Source organism: Anabrus simplex, chromosome 4, assembly GCF_040414725.1.
Source record: "Anabrus simplex isolate iqAnaSimp1 chromosome 4, ASM4041472v1, whole genome shotgun sequence".
Taxonomy (NCBI): Eukaryota; Metazoa; Arthropoda; class Insecta; order Orthoptera; family Tettigoniidae; genus Anabrus; species Anabrus simplex.
The window spans coordinates 189,741,611-189,758,862 of NC_090268.1; positions in this window are offsets into that span (position 1 = coordinate 189,741,611).

Consider the following 17,252-nt stretch of genomic DNA (forward strand, 5'->3'; position numbering starts at 1 on the left):
CACCGTGAGTCTTCGCTGCTTTTGATTAGTACCCCGACATGACAAATACCATGGTTCTACTTTACTCGCGACATGTACCATTCTGTGGGGCCTTAGACATGGATTTTGCACCCCTTTAGACATCAAGCATCCTTGTGCTTTATAAGTGGCCCCTTGGTCAGTAATACTATTATTTACGATATTTTTTCTTAAAGTCTGATCCACGGTTTTTTGTTTTTATTTTTGGTCAGTGGATGCATTTGAACTTTCTGTTATTTCATTTCGTACCATTAGGAGCCGATGACCTCGATGTTAGGCCCTTTTAAACAAGTATCATCATCATCATCATCATCGGTACTTATATTCTCCCCTGAAAAAATTGGTAACGGACGAACAAAAGTTCCTCCAGCACTCATGCAGTTCACTGCAATGACAAGAGAACCTCTTTCTGGCTAAGTCAGTAAACCCACCTGCTTTGAGCCCTTTAATGAAGGAACTAACTGGATTCTTGATTAGACTACAGACAGACCTGTCTAGTCCACGTTAAACACTCTATCCGGAGGGTACTTACATTTCTCAAATTCGGCCTCCAATAAATCGAAAAACGCGAAGACTTCTTCTTTATTGAATCCTCAGCTCTGTGCAATGAAGTTCCCGTTGGTTTTCTGACAGAAATAACGTCTTTATGACGCCGGAGAAATAACTGAAGCCACTGCCTATGTTTCGAAATGGAGTTCGCTATGCTGTTTGCGGTAGCCATCTGATACGCAAGTCTTCTTATATCCCTTCTTGTCAATCCATAAACTTTATTTTCCATCAGCAGTAAATAATCCAACTTCTGTTCCAATGTGGGTGGCGAACCTGCTACGCAGGCGTAGCAGGGGGAGAGGTAATACTCCCAGGTGGCGGATATGGGGGTCCTCACCGGCTTGCCGGCGGACTTGAGGGAAATAAAATACCTCTCGCGGACCAAACACACACCCCCTGTGGATGGGGGAGGCTGACGAATAATACACCCACGGTATCCCCTGCCTGTCGTGAGAGGCGACTAAAAGGGGCGACCAAGGGTTGATTGTAGTAGAACCATGAAATTACTTGTGATTAGTACCACCACGCGGAGAACACCAAGGGTTGCTTTTACTTGTGCGTAGTACCACTACATTAGGTACGAAATTGGTTTGTGATCAGTAGCACACAGGAGCACCGCGCGGTCGGCTTTTGCAGTACCTGTGATTAGTACCACCATATGAGCGGGACCATGGGATGATAGTTACTACGGACCTGCCATACCCGTGATTAGTACCCACTATATGAAGAACACCACGGGATAGGGAGAGGTCCCTGTGGTTAGTACTCTTATGTGATGAACACCATAGGTTTGCGTTGCCTGTAAATGGCGCCGCAAAGTGAGAAAAGCATAGGTCTGTATTATGTCGAATTTCATAAGCTCTAAGTAGTACAATAATGTGTGGAATGCCGCAAGTCTCTGCTACTTTTGATTAGTACCGCAACAGAACAAATACCATGGTTCTATTTTGATAGCGATCAGTAAGGTTATGAGGGGCGGATAACTGCGATTTAGGTCCCCCATTTGACTGCACGCATAATCGATTCCGTGTTATGCTATAGCAGTAGTCTTTTGGTCAGTAATACGATACTGTTACGTCTGTTTATGTGAATGTGAGACCTTGCGGGTCGTAACCACTGATTGTTTTAAATTCATGTCCATCCATTCATTCTTCGTTCTCATGTTTTTGAATTCCGGTCAGTGGAGAATTTTAGATTTTTAATATATCATTCCATTTCGTCTCATTTCGTACCATTAGGGGCCGATGACCTAGATGTTAGGCCCCTTTAAACAACAATCATCAATCAAACCTTTACCTACTATGTCACCCGGGTTCAGCAGCTTGCCTCATCCATTAGCAATGTTGCTCAGAGGTATTTCTAAGTTTTCAGTTAACTCTACCAGTGAAGTTATTTCATTCATAAGGTTTTTAGTTGAATTTCAGGATCCACGAACCTGCTACGCAGGCGTAGCACGGGGAGAGGTGATACTCCCAGGTGGCGGATAGGGGGTTCCTAACCGGCTTGCCGGCGGACTTGAGGGAAATAAAATACCTCTCGCGGACCAAACACACACTCCCTGTGGGTGGGGGAGGCAGACGAATAATACACCCACGGTATCCCCTGCCTGTCGTGAGAGCCGACTAAAAGGGGTGACCAAGGGATGGTTGTATTCGAACCATGCAACTACATGTGATTAGTACCACCACGCGGAGAACACCAAGGGTCGCTTTTACTTGTGCGTAGTACCACTATATTAGGTACGGAATAGGTTTGTGATTAGTAGCACACAGGAGCACCGCGCGGTCGGCTTTTGCAGTACCTGTGATTAGTACCACCATATGAGCGGGACCATGGGATGATAGTTACTACGGACCTGCCATACCCGTGATTAGTACCCACTATATGAAGAACACCACGGGATAGGGAGAGGTCCCTGTGGTTAGTACTCTTATGTGATGAACATCATAGGTTTGCGTTGCCTGAGAATGGCGCCGCAGAGTGAGAAAAACATAGGTCTGTATTAATGTCGAATATCATAAGCTTTGAGTAGTACAATAATGTGTCCACGAACCTACTACGATGGCGTAGCAGGGGGAGAGGTGATACTCCCACGTGGCGCGTCCCAGGTGGCGGATAGGGGGGTCCTAACCGGCTTGCCGGCGGACTTGAGGGAAATAAAATACCTCTCGCGGACCAAACACACTACCCCCTGCGGGTGGGGGACACACATGAAGAATACACCCGCGGTATCCCCTGCCTGTCGTATGAGTCGACTACAAGGGGCGACCTAGGACGGACATGGATTGCGGTTTGGTATAATGTGTTGGACCTCCTGTGGATGGGAGGGGTCGAGTACATTCACAGGTAATCCCTGCCTGTCGTAGAAGGCGACTTAAAGGGTCATGTGGCCATGGTCCCCTCTTTATTTTTTTATTATCTTTCCGAGGGTCAGATGTAGACCATTCAAAATTTTGATGTGCGTGCTGCCCGGAGATGGGCCTCTTACGTGTGCGATTACGCCCAAAAGCCCGCAACTGTCCACCTAGGACCATTGCGTGGTGGGAGCGCCATGTACCTTGGCAGTGGTATCCGCCTGACAACACAGGTCCCCGCACAGCCGAATGCCAGAAGGACATATTATTATTAATTATTTTTAATTTTTTCTCTATATTTAGTGCTCTGTACACCTTATGGGGTACATGCTATTGCGGGTGACTGGAGGAAGGGAGCCCTGGTGCTCATTGCCTCAGTCATCCCGTATTAGGCATCGTCCAACATCGGACACCGGACAGTACCTGCTACGACCAGGTGGGTATTGCCTTGGCTGCTTGGTTCGGCTACAGAGACCCCTGATCGGAGTGGGTGGCATTCGGGGAGGATGCTATCGGGAATGGCTTCCAAACGAAGTCGTCCTTCTCAAGGTGGTCCCCCACCTAAGTCTTTAACTTTTGCTTCCCTGAGAGGTTCAACTCCCTGGGAACATACGCAGCGTGAAGGAATGGGATCCAGCTTCCCTAGGTTTCTGGTCGCTACCAGAACCGATGGGCACGATTTTAAGCTGGTGAAGTCGATCCTGTTTAGTAGACACATCGAAGGCGTCTATGGCGAACTGGAGGAACTTACGAAAATGCGCAACGGTAGTTTGCTTCTAAAGACTCGTACAGCACTGCAAGCTGATCAGTTGCTTAAGTACGAGCACTTTGGCGAAATCCCCGTCAAAGTGGAGGAGCATAAGTCCTTGAACCTGGTTCGCGGAGTCATCTTTCACCGCGACCTTATTTTGAACACTGACGACGAGTTGATGGAAGACATGAAGAACCGTGGCGTGACACACGTCCGGCGCATTACGCGCAAGGTCAACGGTGAAGACGTTGCCACTGGTGCCTTCATTGTCTCTTTCAAGTTGTCAGTGTTACCAGAGAAAGTCAAGGCAACAACTTATTGTTGCGATGTGAGGCCGTACATCGCGCCTGCTATGCGATGCTATCAATGCCAGCGATTCGGACATATGGTATCTCGCTGTTCGAATCAGGCTGTATGTGGTACATGTGGACGAGTAGCTCACGGCGCGGAGGAGTGCACAACTCCATACAAGTGCACTAACTGCTCCGGTTTTCATTCTCCTCGGGATCGGAATTGTCCGACATACCTGAGTGAGAAGAAGATCCAGGAGATCAAGACCCTGGATGGTCTTTCCTACCAGGAAGCGCGCCGTACGTTTAATTCTACGAATACACCTGCCCGTACACTCGACTATAGCTTGATAGCTCAGAGTCTTCCAGGTTCGTCATTTAAAACCTAGACACCTGTCCAGACCGCTGCGCCCAAGGGGACTGTTGCTGCTCCCAGCAACGTCGCAAATAGTCAAAGCTCGAAGGGGGGGACCACCCCACCTTCGACCAACCAGAAGTCTATGCAGGCTGGCAGTTCCCAGCCTGCACAGCAAGGGGGGAAGACTACGTCTCCCCCCTAGGAGGTCGACGACAGTCGTGCCCCAGCCGGCGGAGGCGGTATCGTCGACCAGAGTTGGGAAACTATCTCCCAGCCCGTCTAAGCTAGAAAAGAAAAAGGCGAAGAAGAGCGCCCGTCCTGAGCGCTCCCGGACTTCCCCTGAGAAGGAGAAGTCATGCCTCCCATCTGGGGGATATGAGTCTGCGCCAGGAGGCACTCCTGCTCCCAAACCTGCGCGCTCTCCTCGTAGGGGACTCGCTCGCGCCCGAAAAGCGTCGAAGTTCTGGGCGGCATCCCCGCCGTTTGTTGACGACGAGATGGATGTCGCGCTGTCCACTACATCTACGGATGTAGATGTTGATAGTCTTTAGGTTTGTGAGCATTTTATTGCTCATAACCTAACACTACTTATATCGTCCACACTATGGCACTGTTACAGTGGAATTGTAACGGTTATGACTGGCATCTTGCTGAGTTACGTCAGCTTATTAGTGAGTACGCAGCGAGTATAGTCTGTATTCAGGAGACCAATTTCAGACCTGGTCATCATACGGTCTTGAGGCATTTCAAACTATACTCGACAGAACGATACTATGCTCACCGGGCTTCCGGAGGCGTTGGCATTATTGTACGTTCTGATAGCTACAGCGAAGAGGTTCCATTATGAACCCCTCTTCAGGCTGTAGCTGTTCGCGTCTCGCTGCCTGTCATAGCAACAGTGTGTAATGTTTATCTTCCAGCAGGCCAGCATCTGAACATCAATGATGTCGCTGGTCTTATAGATCAGCTTCCACCACCCTTCCTCTTATTGGGCGATTTTAACGCCCATCACCCCATATGGGGCTCTGAGACGCCTTGCCCCCTAGGAAGAGAGCTGGAAACACTTCTAACAGATCTGGATTTATGTATTTTGAACACAGGCGAACCAACTCACTTTAGTGTACGTTACGGCACATACTCTCGCATAGACGTTAGTCTATGCAGCCGAACGTTGGTTCCACTGTTTCGGTGGAATGCACACGATGATCTCTGTGACAGTGACCATTTTCCCATCATTCTTACTTTGTTGAAACATAAACCCGTCGAGGCTCCCCCTCGATGGATTCTTAAACATGCTGATTGGCCAAAGTACACATCACTAGCTGTCTTTCACGATGATGTCAGGCGGACCGTCGGCGAGGAAATAACTTACGTCACCCAAGTTATTCTTGCTGCTGCTGAGGAGTCCATTCCGTTTTTCTCGGGGGCTCCTCGCCGAAAAGTCGTTCCTTGGTGGAACGATGAAATAGCAGCAGCCATCAAAGAACGCCGTCGCGCTCATGAACGTTACCGTCGACAGCCTACTGTGGCCAGCTTGGTAACATTGAAGAAACTCCGCGCTAAGGCGCGAGTTCTTATTCGACAAAGTAAGAAGGCTTCATGGGAGAGATATGTGTCGTCCATGACGTCACATACTCCATCATCTCAAGTGTGTACGAAACTTCGACGAATTTCGGGTATTCAAGGATCATCTGCCGTACCGGGAATTTCCATTGCAGGCAGTGTCGCCACTGATCCCCTCGCGATTGCTAATCATCTCGCTAGTCATTTCGCGGATATCTCTGGCTCCGGGAATTACAATCCTGATTTCCTCCCTCTGAAGCGGGAGGCAGAACGTCATCACCTTAGATTTGCCACCCAAGCTTCAGAGGACTACAACGTGCCCCTTACGGAGTGGGAACTCCGCAGCGCCTTAGCGCTTTGCAAGGACACGTCTCCTGGACAGGAAAACATCCATAACCAGATGTTGAAACACCTTAGTGATGATAGTTTACTATATCTCCTTCGTGTGTTCAACCGAATCTGGACAGAGGGTGATTTTCCGTCTCAGTGGCGAGAGGGCATAGTCATCCCTGTCCTCAAGCCTGACAAAGATCCTAAGTATGCAGGAAGTTACAGACCGATTTGTCTTACAAATTGCCTGTGTAAGCTATTTGAGAGGATGGTAAATCGCAGACTCGTGTGGTGTCTGGAGAAACAAGGAGTCTTGTCCGAGTACCAATGTGGATTTCGAGCCGCTCGATCCACCACAGACCACTTGGTACGCCTGGAGAGCTCTATCCAGGATGCGTTTCTCCGCAAACAGCACTTGGTAGCTGTCTTCTTTGACTTGGAGAAGGCCTACGACACCACCTGGCGATATGGCATCCTTTCAGTCCTGCATCAATGGAGATTCCGAGGTAACTTGCCGGTATTTATTGCGAATTTTTTGTCCCTCCGTCTATTCCGTGTCCGAGTAGGGAGGACATATTCGCAATACCACGTTCAAGAAAATGGAGTCCCACAGGGATCGGTTCTTAGTGTCACTCTGTTCGCGATTGCCATAAATGGTATTGTCGCTGCTGCTGGTCCAGCCGTAATACCGTCCCTATATGTGGATGATTTTGCTCTGCACTATAGCGCGTGTAGTATGGCAGTCGCAGAGCGACAGTTACAGCAATCTATTAGGACGGTGGAGAAGTGGACCTTAGAACATGGCTTTCGGTTTTCTGCCGCAAAGACCTCCGTTGTCCACTTTTGTCGTCAACGTACTCTTCACCATCATCCTGAGCTTTATCTAGGAAATGTCGTTCTTCCAGTTGTTGACACCTACCGATTTCTTGGGCTCCTTTTTGACAGTAAATTATCGTGGGAGCCACACGTGCGGGAGCTAAAATTGCAATGCACCAAGCGGCTTAACCTCTTGAAGTTTCTTAGCAGCACTAATTGGGGAGCTGACCGCGTGGTGCTCCTGCGATTCTATCGGGCACACATTTTATCCCGGTTAGACTACGGCAGTGCAGCATATGGCTCCGCAAGACCAAGCGTTCTTGCGAAGCTGAACAGTATCCACCACAGCGGGGTTAGGTTGGCGACGGGAGCTTTTCGTACAAGCCCCATCGCTAGCCTGCTCGCTGAGTCTGGTGTGCCGCCTTTACACCTGAGGCGCCAGCAACTTCTACTTACATATGCTGCAAATTTGCGACAGATGCCACTTCATCCCAGCTATCCTTGCGTGTTCAACAATGGCAACCGTTTGCTGTACGCTGCTCGTCCTCGAGCGACGCGGCCGGTTGGGATACGCTTGGATAACATTTCCGAATTGTTTGACGTACCTTCGGTTCCTTGCCTTGTCAGACAACCAAGTGGGGTACCTCCGTGGGTCGTACGACGACCTGAAGTAATCCTGGATCTGCACACTGGTCCAAAGGAAAACACGGACCCTTCGATTTATCGGAGGCTCTTCCTGTCCGTTGTTGGCCGCTATCCAGGTTCAGTCGTCGTCTACACGGATGGTTCAAGGTCAGATACGAAGGTGGGCTGTGCGTTCGTTGTTAACAATGATAGGTTCCTTTTTGCTCTTCCGGCAACCTGTAGTGTGTACACAGCAGAGCTCTATGCTATCTATGAGGCTCTGCGGTACGCACTGTACAATGAGCGCCGACACTTTCTTCTGTGTACCGACTCCTTGAGTTCGCTCCAGTCTATAGATACCTGTTTCCCTCGGCACCCTCTGGTGCAGCTAATCCAGGACCTGCTGGCCGGGTGTTGGGATGCTGGCACCAGAATCACATTTCTGTGGCTCGCAAGCCACATGGGCATAGAGGGAAACGAGTTAGTAGATCAGGCTGCCAAGGAGGCAGTTACACTGCCCACGTTGCCTTTCCAGGTTCCAGTAAGTGATATTCGCTCCCAGCTGAGACATCTTGTTATGTCCCATTGGGAGATGGAGTGGCAGGCCATTCCACTTCCCAATAAGCTGAGAGCGATAAAAGGAACAACGAAGGTATGGAGGACTTCCCTTCGGGCTTCGCGGAGGGAAGCCGTGGTATTATGTCGTCTTCGGATCGGCCACGGTATCTTGACTCACTCGCATCTTTTGAAAGGAGAACCCCCTCCGGTGTGTACCTGCGGCGACCACCTTACCGTGGTGCACATCCTTGCGGAGTGTGTGGACCTGGTCGATCTGCGCCGTAGTCTTAACCTTCCGAGTACTATCTCCCTTATCTTGCGTGATGACGAGCAGTCAGCAGACCTCGTCATCCGCTTTATGAGGGATAGTGGACTGTTTTCTCGTGTGTAATGCTGTCCTTTGTCCTAGTGTGTTTTGTGTCACTTTCGCTTTTATCCTATTGACTTAATTTTGGTTTGTTTTGCTTATTTTAATGTGTTATTTTAACGTCTCTCGTAAATTATGTACTACCAGGCAATGCCTTATTCTTTTGTTTTCCTGTAATTTCTCTTGTTTTATTAGAAAATAAGGCATTGCGTATTAGATCCACTGATTGTTTTAATCTCACCCTCATTTTTCTCCATCATTTTTAAACTCTAGTCAGTGGATATGTTTTAAAAATTTTAACATCATCTCTCATGTCGTTTATCACATTCCATTAGGGGCCGATGACCTTCGATGTTAGGCCCCTTTAAACAACAAGCATCATCATCATCATCATCTTTTCGTACTAGCCCCATCGCTAGCCTGCTCGCTGAGTCTGGTGTGCCGCCTTTACACCTGAGGCGCCAGCAACTACTACTTATGTATGCTGCAAATTTGCGACAGATGCCACTTCATCCGAGCTATCCCTGCGTGTTCAACAATGGCAACTGTTTGTTGTACGTTGCTCATCCTCGTGCGACGCGGCCGGTTGGGATACGCTTGGATAGCAGTTATGAATTGTTTGACGTACCTTCGATTCCTTGCCTTGTCAGACAACCAAGTGGGGTACCTCCGTGGGTTGTACGACGACCTGAAATCATCCTGGATTTGCACACTGGCCCGAAAGGAGACACGGACCCTTCGATTTATCGGAGGATCTACCTGTCCGTTCTTGGCCGCTATCCGGGTTCAGTCGTCGTTTACACGGATGGTTCAAGGACAGATACGAAGGTGGGCAGTGCGTTCGTTGTCGACAATGGTCGGTTTCTTTTTGCTCTCCCGGACACCTGTAGTGTGTACACGGCAGAGCTCTATGCTATCTGTGAGGCTCTGCGGTACGCACTAGACAATGAGCGCCGACACATTCTTGTGTGTACTGACTCCTTGAGTTCGCTTCAGTCTATTGATACCTGTTTCCCTCGACACCCTCTGGTGCAGCGGATCCAGGACCTGCTGGCCGGGTGTTCGGATGCCGGCACCAGAATTACGTTTGTGTGGCTCCCCAGCCACATGGGCATAGAGGGAAACGAGTTAGCAGATCAGGCTGCCAAGGATGCAGTTACACTGCCCCCGTTGCCTTTCAAGGTTCCAGAAAATGATATTCGCTCTCAGCTGAGACATCTGGTTATGTCTCATTGGGAGATGGAGTGGCAGGCCATCCCACTTTCCAATAAGATGAGAGCTATAAGAGTAACAACGAAGGTATGACGGACTTCCCTTCGGGCTTCGCGGAGGGAAGCCGTGGTATTATGTCGCCTTCGGATCGGCCACGGTATCTTGACGCACTCCCATCTACTGAAAGGAGAACCCCTTCCGGTGTGTACCTGCGGCGACCATCTTACCGTGGTACACATCCTTACGGAGTGCGTGGACCTGGTCGATCTGCGCCGTAGTATTAACCTTCCGAGTACTATCTCCCTTATCTTGCGCGATGACGAGCAGTCAGCAGACCTCGTCATCCGCTTTATGAGGGATAGCGGTCTGTTTTATCGTGTGTGATGATGTCCTTTGTCCTCGTGTTATTTATGTCAGTTGCGCTTTTATCTCATTGACTTCATTTTAGTGTGTGTTGCGCATTTTAATGTGTTATTTGAACGTCTAACGTAAATTATGTGTTAATATCTGTATTACTGGGCAATGCCTTATCCCTTCGATTTCCTGTACTTTCTCTTATTTTAATAGAACATAAGGCATTGCGTATTAGATCCACTGACTGTTTTAATCTCACCCTCATTTTCTTCATCACCATTCTTTTTTAACTCTAGTCAGTGGATACTTTTTAAAATTTTAACTTCGTATCTCATGTCATTCATTTCGTTCCATTAGGGGCCGATGACCTTCGATGTTAGGCCCCTTAAAACAACAAGCATCATCACGAAATAACTAGTAGTTTGTATATGCCTAAATGTGTTTATTCCACGAACCTGCTACGCTGGCGTAGCAGGGGGAGAGGTGATACTCCCACGTGGCGCGTCCCAGGTGGCGGATAGGGGGGTCCTAACCGGCTTGCCGGCGGACTTGAGGGAAATAAAATACCTCTCGCGGACCAAACACACTACCCCCTGCGGGTGGGGGACGCACATGTAGAATACACCCGCGGTATTCCCTGCCTGTCGTAAGAGGCGACAAAAAGGGGCGACCTTGGCGCGGACATGGGTTGTGGTTTGGTATAATGTGTTGGACCTCCTGTGGATGGGAGAGGCTGAATACATCCATAGGTAATCCCTGCCTGTCGTAGAAGGCGACTAAAAGGGTTATGTGGCCGTGGTCCCCTCTTTATTTTTTATTATTTTTCCGAGGGTCAGATGTAGACCACTCAAAATTTTGATGTGCGTGCTGCCCGGCGATGGAGCTCCTATGTGTGCGACTACGCTCGAAAGCCCGTGCCAGCAACCACCCAGGACGCGGCGGGTGGGAGTGTCATGTACCCGGGCAGTGGTATCCGCCTGACAACGCAGGTCCCCGCACAGCCGAATGCCAGAAGGACATATTATTATTAATTATTTTTATTTATTTTTTCTATATTTAGTGCTCTGTATACGCTATGGGGTACATGCTATTGCGGGTGACTGGAGGAAGGGAGTCCTAGTGCTCATTGCCTCAGTCATCACGTATTAGGCATCGTTCAACATCGGACCCCGGGCAATACCTGCTATGACCAGGTGGGTATTGCCTTGGCTGCTTGGTTCGGCTACAGAGACCCCTGATCGGAGTGGGTGGCATTCGGGGAGGATACATTCGGGATGGCGTCGAAACAACTTCCGCCAGCAACCTCGGGTAGTTCGCTACCCAAGTCTTTAACTTTTGATTCCCTAAGGGGGGCAACCCCTTGGGAACAAGCGCAGCGACTTAGTCTGGGTTCCAGCTTCCCTAGGTTCCTGGTTGCTACCAGGACCGATGGGCAAGACTTCAAGCTGGTGAAATCGATTCTCTTTAGTCGCCACATTGAAGGTGTCTACGGTGAACTGGAGGACCTGAAGAAAATGCGCAATGGTGGTTTGCTTTTAAAGACGAGCACTGCGCTCCAAGCAGATCGGTTGCTTAAGTGCGACCACTTTGGCGACATCCCCGTCAAAGTGGAAGAGCACAAAACCTTGAATCTGGTTCGTGGAGTGATTTTCCACCGCGATCTCGTCCTGAACACTGACGATGAATTGATGGAAGACATGAAGCACCGCGGCGTGACCCACGTCCGGCGTATCACACGCAAAGTCAACGGTGAAGACGTTGCCACGGGTGCGTTTATAGTCTCCTTCAAATTGTCAGTGTTGCCAGAGAAAGTCAAGGTGACAACCTATCGTTGCGATGTGAGGCCGTACATTCCGCCTCCTATGCGGTGCTATCAATGCCAGAGATTCGGACACATGGTATCTCGTTGTTCGAATCAGTCAGTGTGTGGTACATGTGGGAAAGTAGCTCACGGCGCGGAGGAATGCACGCCTCCGTACAAGTGCACTAACTGCTCTGGTCTTCATTCTCCTCGGGATCGGAACTGTCCGACCTATCTGAGTGAGAAGAAGATCCAGGAGATCAAGACCCTGGATGGTCTTTCCTACCAGGAAGCGCGCCGTAAGTTTAATTCCCTGAATGCACCGGCCAAGACACTTGACTTCAGCTTGATAGCTCAGTCCCTGCCAGGTTCCTCATTTTCACCTGCAACACCTGTCCAGAAGATCGCTGCGCCCAAGGCGGCGGTTGCTCCTGCCAGCAACGCCGCAAAGAGAACGAGCTCGAAGGCTGGTCCATCCCGGCCTTCGACCACCAATCTGCCTGTGCCGGCTAAGAAACCTACGCCGGCACAGAAGGGGAAGAAGACAACGTCTCCTTCCCCTACACGGTCGGCGAAAGCCGCGCCTAAGCCGGCGGAGGCGGCATCGTCGACCAGGGCTGGGAACTCCCCTCCCAGCCCGTCTAAACAAGAATCGACGGCGGGGAAGAAGAACGCCCTTAATAGGCGCTCTTCCAAATCTCCCACAAATGGGGTGTCACGCCCTCCACCTGGAGGGCCTGATTCTGCGTCAGCAGCTCTTCCTTCGGGGAAACCTGCGCGCTCCCCTCGTGGGCAGAAACCCCGCACCCGGACTACGTCAAAGAAGTTGAAGGCCTGCATCACCTCGTCTGATGACGAGGAGCTGCACATGGAGCACGAATCTCCATCTTCGGATGGGGATGTTAGTGTAGGTTAGGTTAGGTAGCATTCCGTTGCTCCTATCCTAATCCTCAGAAGTCCACACTTACAATATGGCACTGTTACAATGGAATTGTAACGGTTATGATAGGCATCTTGCTGAGTTGCGCCAGCTCATTAGCGAGTATTCGGCGAGTATAGTCTGTATTCAGGAAACAAACTTCCGACCAGATCATCATACGGTATTGCGAAATTTTCGACTATACTCGACAGAACGACATTATGCTCACCGGGCGTCCGGTGGCGTTGGCATTTTTGTCCGTTCTGATACCTACAGCGAGGAGGTTCCACTAAGAACCCCGCTGGAGGCTGTAGCTGTTCGCGTTCCGCTGCCTGTCATAACAACAGTGTGTAATGTCTATTTTCCGCCAGGGCTACCTCTTAACATTAATGATGTCACTGATCTTCTAGATCAGCTTCCACCTCCCTTCCTCTTGTTAGGCGATTTTAACGCCCATCACCCCATATGGGGCTCTGAGACGCCTTGCCCCCGGGGATGAGAGCTGGAAACATTGGTAACAGACCTGGATTTATGTATTTTGAACACAGGGGAACCAACACACTTCAGTGTACGTTACGGCACATATTCTCGCATAGACGTAAGTCTATGCAGCCGAACGTTTGTTCCGCTGTTTCGGTGGAACACACACGACGATCTTTGTGACAGTGACCATTTTCCCATCATTCTTACTTTGATGAACCAAAAATCCGTCGAGGCTCCCCCTCGATGGATTCTTAAACACGCTGATTGGCCAAAGTACACATCACTAGCTGTCTTTAACGATGATATCAGGCGGACCGTCGGCGAGGAAATAACTTATGTCACCAAAGTTATTCTTGCTGCTGCTGAGGAGTCCATTCCGTTCTTCTCGGGGACTCCTCGCCGAAAACTCGTTCCTTGGTGGAACGAGGAAATAGCAGCAGCTATCAAAGAACGCCGTCGTGCTCATAAACGTTACCGTAGACAGCCTACTGCGGCCAACTTGGTAACATTCAAGAAATTCCGCGCTAAGGCGCGGGTTCTTATTCGCCAAAGTAAGAAGGCTTCATGGGAGAGATATGTGTCGTCTATGACGTCACACACTCCATCATCTCAAGTGTGGACTAAACTTCGGCGTATTTCGGGTATTCATGGATCATCTTCGGTACCGGGAATTTCCATTGCAGGCAATATCGTCACTGAACCACTCTCGATTGCTAACCATCTTGCTCGCCATTTCGCGGACGTGTCTGGTTCCGGGAATTACCATCGTGACTTCCTACCTCTGAAGCGGGAGGCAGAACGTCGTCATCTCAGTTTTGCCACTCAGGCTTCAGAGGACTATAACGTGCCCTTTACGGAGTGGGAACTCCGTAGCGCATTAGCGCTTTGCAAGGACACGTCTCCTGGACCAGACAATATCCATAACCAGATGTTGAAACACCTTAGTGAGGACAGTCTTCTCTATCTCCTTCGTGTGTTCAACCGAATCTGGATGGAGGGTGACTATCCGTCTCAGTGGCGAGAGGGCATCGTCATTCCTGTCCTCAAGCCTGACAAAGATCCTAAATATGCAGGGAGTTATAGACCTATTTGTCTTACCAGCTGCCTGTGTAAGCTGTTTGAGAGGATGGTAAATCGCCGCCTTGTGTGGTGTCTGGAGAAACAAGGACTCTTGTCCGAGTACCAGTGTGGTTTCCGAGCCGCTCGATCCACCACTGACCACTTGGTACGCCTGGAGAGTTCTATCCAGGATGCGTTTCTCCGCAAACAGCATTTGGTAGCTGTTTTCTTTGACTTAGAAAAGGCCTACGACACCACATGGCGATATGATATCCTTTCAGTCCTGCATCAATGGAAATTCCGAGGTAACTTGCCGGTTTTCATTGCGAATTTTTTGTCCCTCCGTCTATTCCGTGTCCGAGTAGGGAGGACATATTCGCAATACCACGTTCAGGAAAATGGAGTCCCACAGGGATCGGTTCTTAGTGTCACTCTGTTCGCGATTGCCATAAACGGCATTGTTGCTGCTGCTGGTCCCGCAGTAATACCGTCGCTATATGTGGACGATTTTGCTCTTCACTATAGCTCGCACAGTATGGCAGTCGCAGAGCGACAATTACAGCAAGCTATCCGGAAGGTGGAGCAGTGGACCTTTGAACATGGTTTTCGGTTTTCTACTGCAAAGACCTCCGTTGTCCACTTTTGCCGTCAACGTACTCTACATCCAGATCCTGAACTTTATCTAGGAAATGTCGCTCTTCCCGTGGTTGACACTTACCGATTTCTTGGGCTCCTTTTCGACAGTAAATTATCGTGGGAGCCACACGTGCGGGAGCTAAGAGTGCAATGCACCAAGAGGCTAAATCTCTTGAAATTTCTTAGCAGCACTAATTGGGGAGCTGACCGTGCGGTGCTCCTACGATTCTACAGGGCACACGTTTTATCTAGGTTAGACTACGGCAGTGCAGCATATGGCTCCGCAAGACCAAGCGTTCTTGCGAAGCTGAACAGCATCCACCACGCCGGGGTTAGGTTGGCGACGGGAGCTTTTCGTACAAGCCCCATCGCTAGCCTGCTCGCTGAGTCTGGTGTGCCGCCTTTACACCTGAGGCGCCAGCAAATGCTTCTTTCGTATGCTGCTCATTTGCGACAAATGCCACTTCATCCCAGCTATCCTTGCGTATTCAACAATGGCAACCATTTTCTGTACGCTGCCCGTCCTCGAGCTACGCGGCCGGTTGGAATACGCTTGGCGAGCAGTTACAGGTTGTTTAACGTACCTTCGGTTCCATGCCTTGTCAGACAACCGAGTGGGGCACCTCCGTGGGTAGTTCGACGTCCTGAAATAATCCTGGACCTACACACTGGCCCGAAGGAAAACACGGACCCTTCGATTTATCGGAGGCTCTTCATGTCCGTTGTTGGCCGCTATCCAGGTTCAGTCGTCGTCTACACGGATGGTTCAAGGACAGATACGAAGGTGGGCTGTGCGTTCATTGTCGACAATGATCGGTTTCTTTTTGCTCTCCCGGAAACCTGTAGTGTGTACACGGCAGAGCTCTATGCTATCTGCAGAGCTCTGCGGTACGCACTATACAATGAGCGCCGACGCTTTCTTGTGTGTACTGACTCCTTGAGTTCGCTTCAGTCTATTGATACCTGTTTCCCTCAACACCCTCTGGTGCAGCGGATCCAGGACCTGCTGGTCGGGTGTTGGGATGCCGGCACCAGAATCACGTTTCTGTGGCTCCCAAGCCACATGGGCATAGAGGGAAACGAGTTAGCAGATCAGGCTGCCAAGGAGGCAGTTACACTGCCCCCGTTGCCTTTCAAGGTTCCAGCAAGTGATATTCGCTCCCAGCTGCGACATCATGTTATGTCCCATTGGGAGATGGAGTGGCAGGCCATTCCACCTCCCAATAAGTTGAGAGCGATAAAAGGAACGACGAAGGTATGGAAGACTTCCCTTCGGGCTTCGCGGCGGGAAGCCGTGGTATTATGTCGTCTTCGGGTCGGCCATGGTATCGTGACTCACTCACATCTTTTGAAAGGAGAACCTCCTCCGGTGTGTACCTGCGGTGACCATCTTACCGTGGTACACATGCTTACGGAGTGTACGGACCTGGTTGATCTTCGCCGTAGTCTTAACCTCCCGGATACCATCTCCCTTATCCTGCGTGATGACGTGCAGTCAGCAGACCTCGTCATCCGCTTTATGAGGGATAGTGGTCTGTTTTATCGTATGTAATGATGTCCTTTGTGCTTGTATCTTTGTGTCAATTACGCTCTCATCCTATTGACTTCATTTTAGTTTGTGTTGCGTATTTTAATGTGTTCTTTTCACATCTAATGTAAAGTATGTATATATATCTGTACTAGCAGGCAATGCCTTATTCCATTATCTCCTGTAATTTTTCTTATTTTATTCCCAAATAAGGCATTGCGAATTAGATCCACTGATTGTTTTAATTTCATACTCATTTTTCATCGCATTTTTTAAAACTCTAATCAGTGGCTCCGTTTTAAATTTTAACTATCATATGCCATTTCGTCCATCTCGTTCCATTAGGGGCCGATGACCTTCGATGTTAGGCCCCTTTAAACAACAAGCATCATCATCATCATCATCAAATGTGTTTATTCATGATTAAATAAAGGACCTCAAATCTGTATCACATGTTCCTTTTTTTCTTTCTTTTCTTTTTGTGTGTGTGTAGTCCATATAGGATTAATTATCAATGTTACAAACGAGAGTTTTACAGTGATGCTCATAACTTCCTACGTTTTGCATTAAAATCCTGAAAACAGTGATTGCCTAATCCTGTGTATTATTTACCTACATACTGACTATATATTTCAAAACATTCTAAACCCTTTTCTTTACAACAGGCCACAAACACATATCT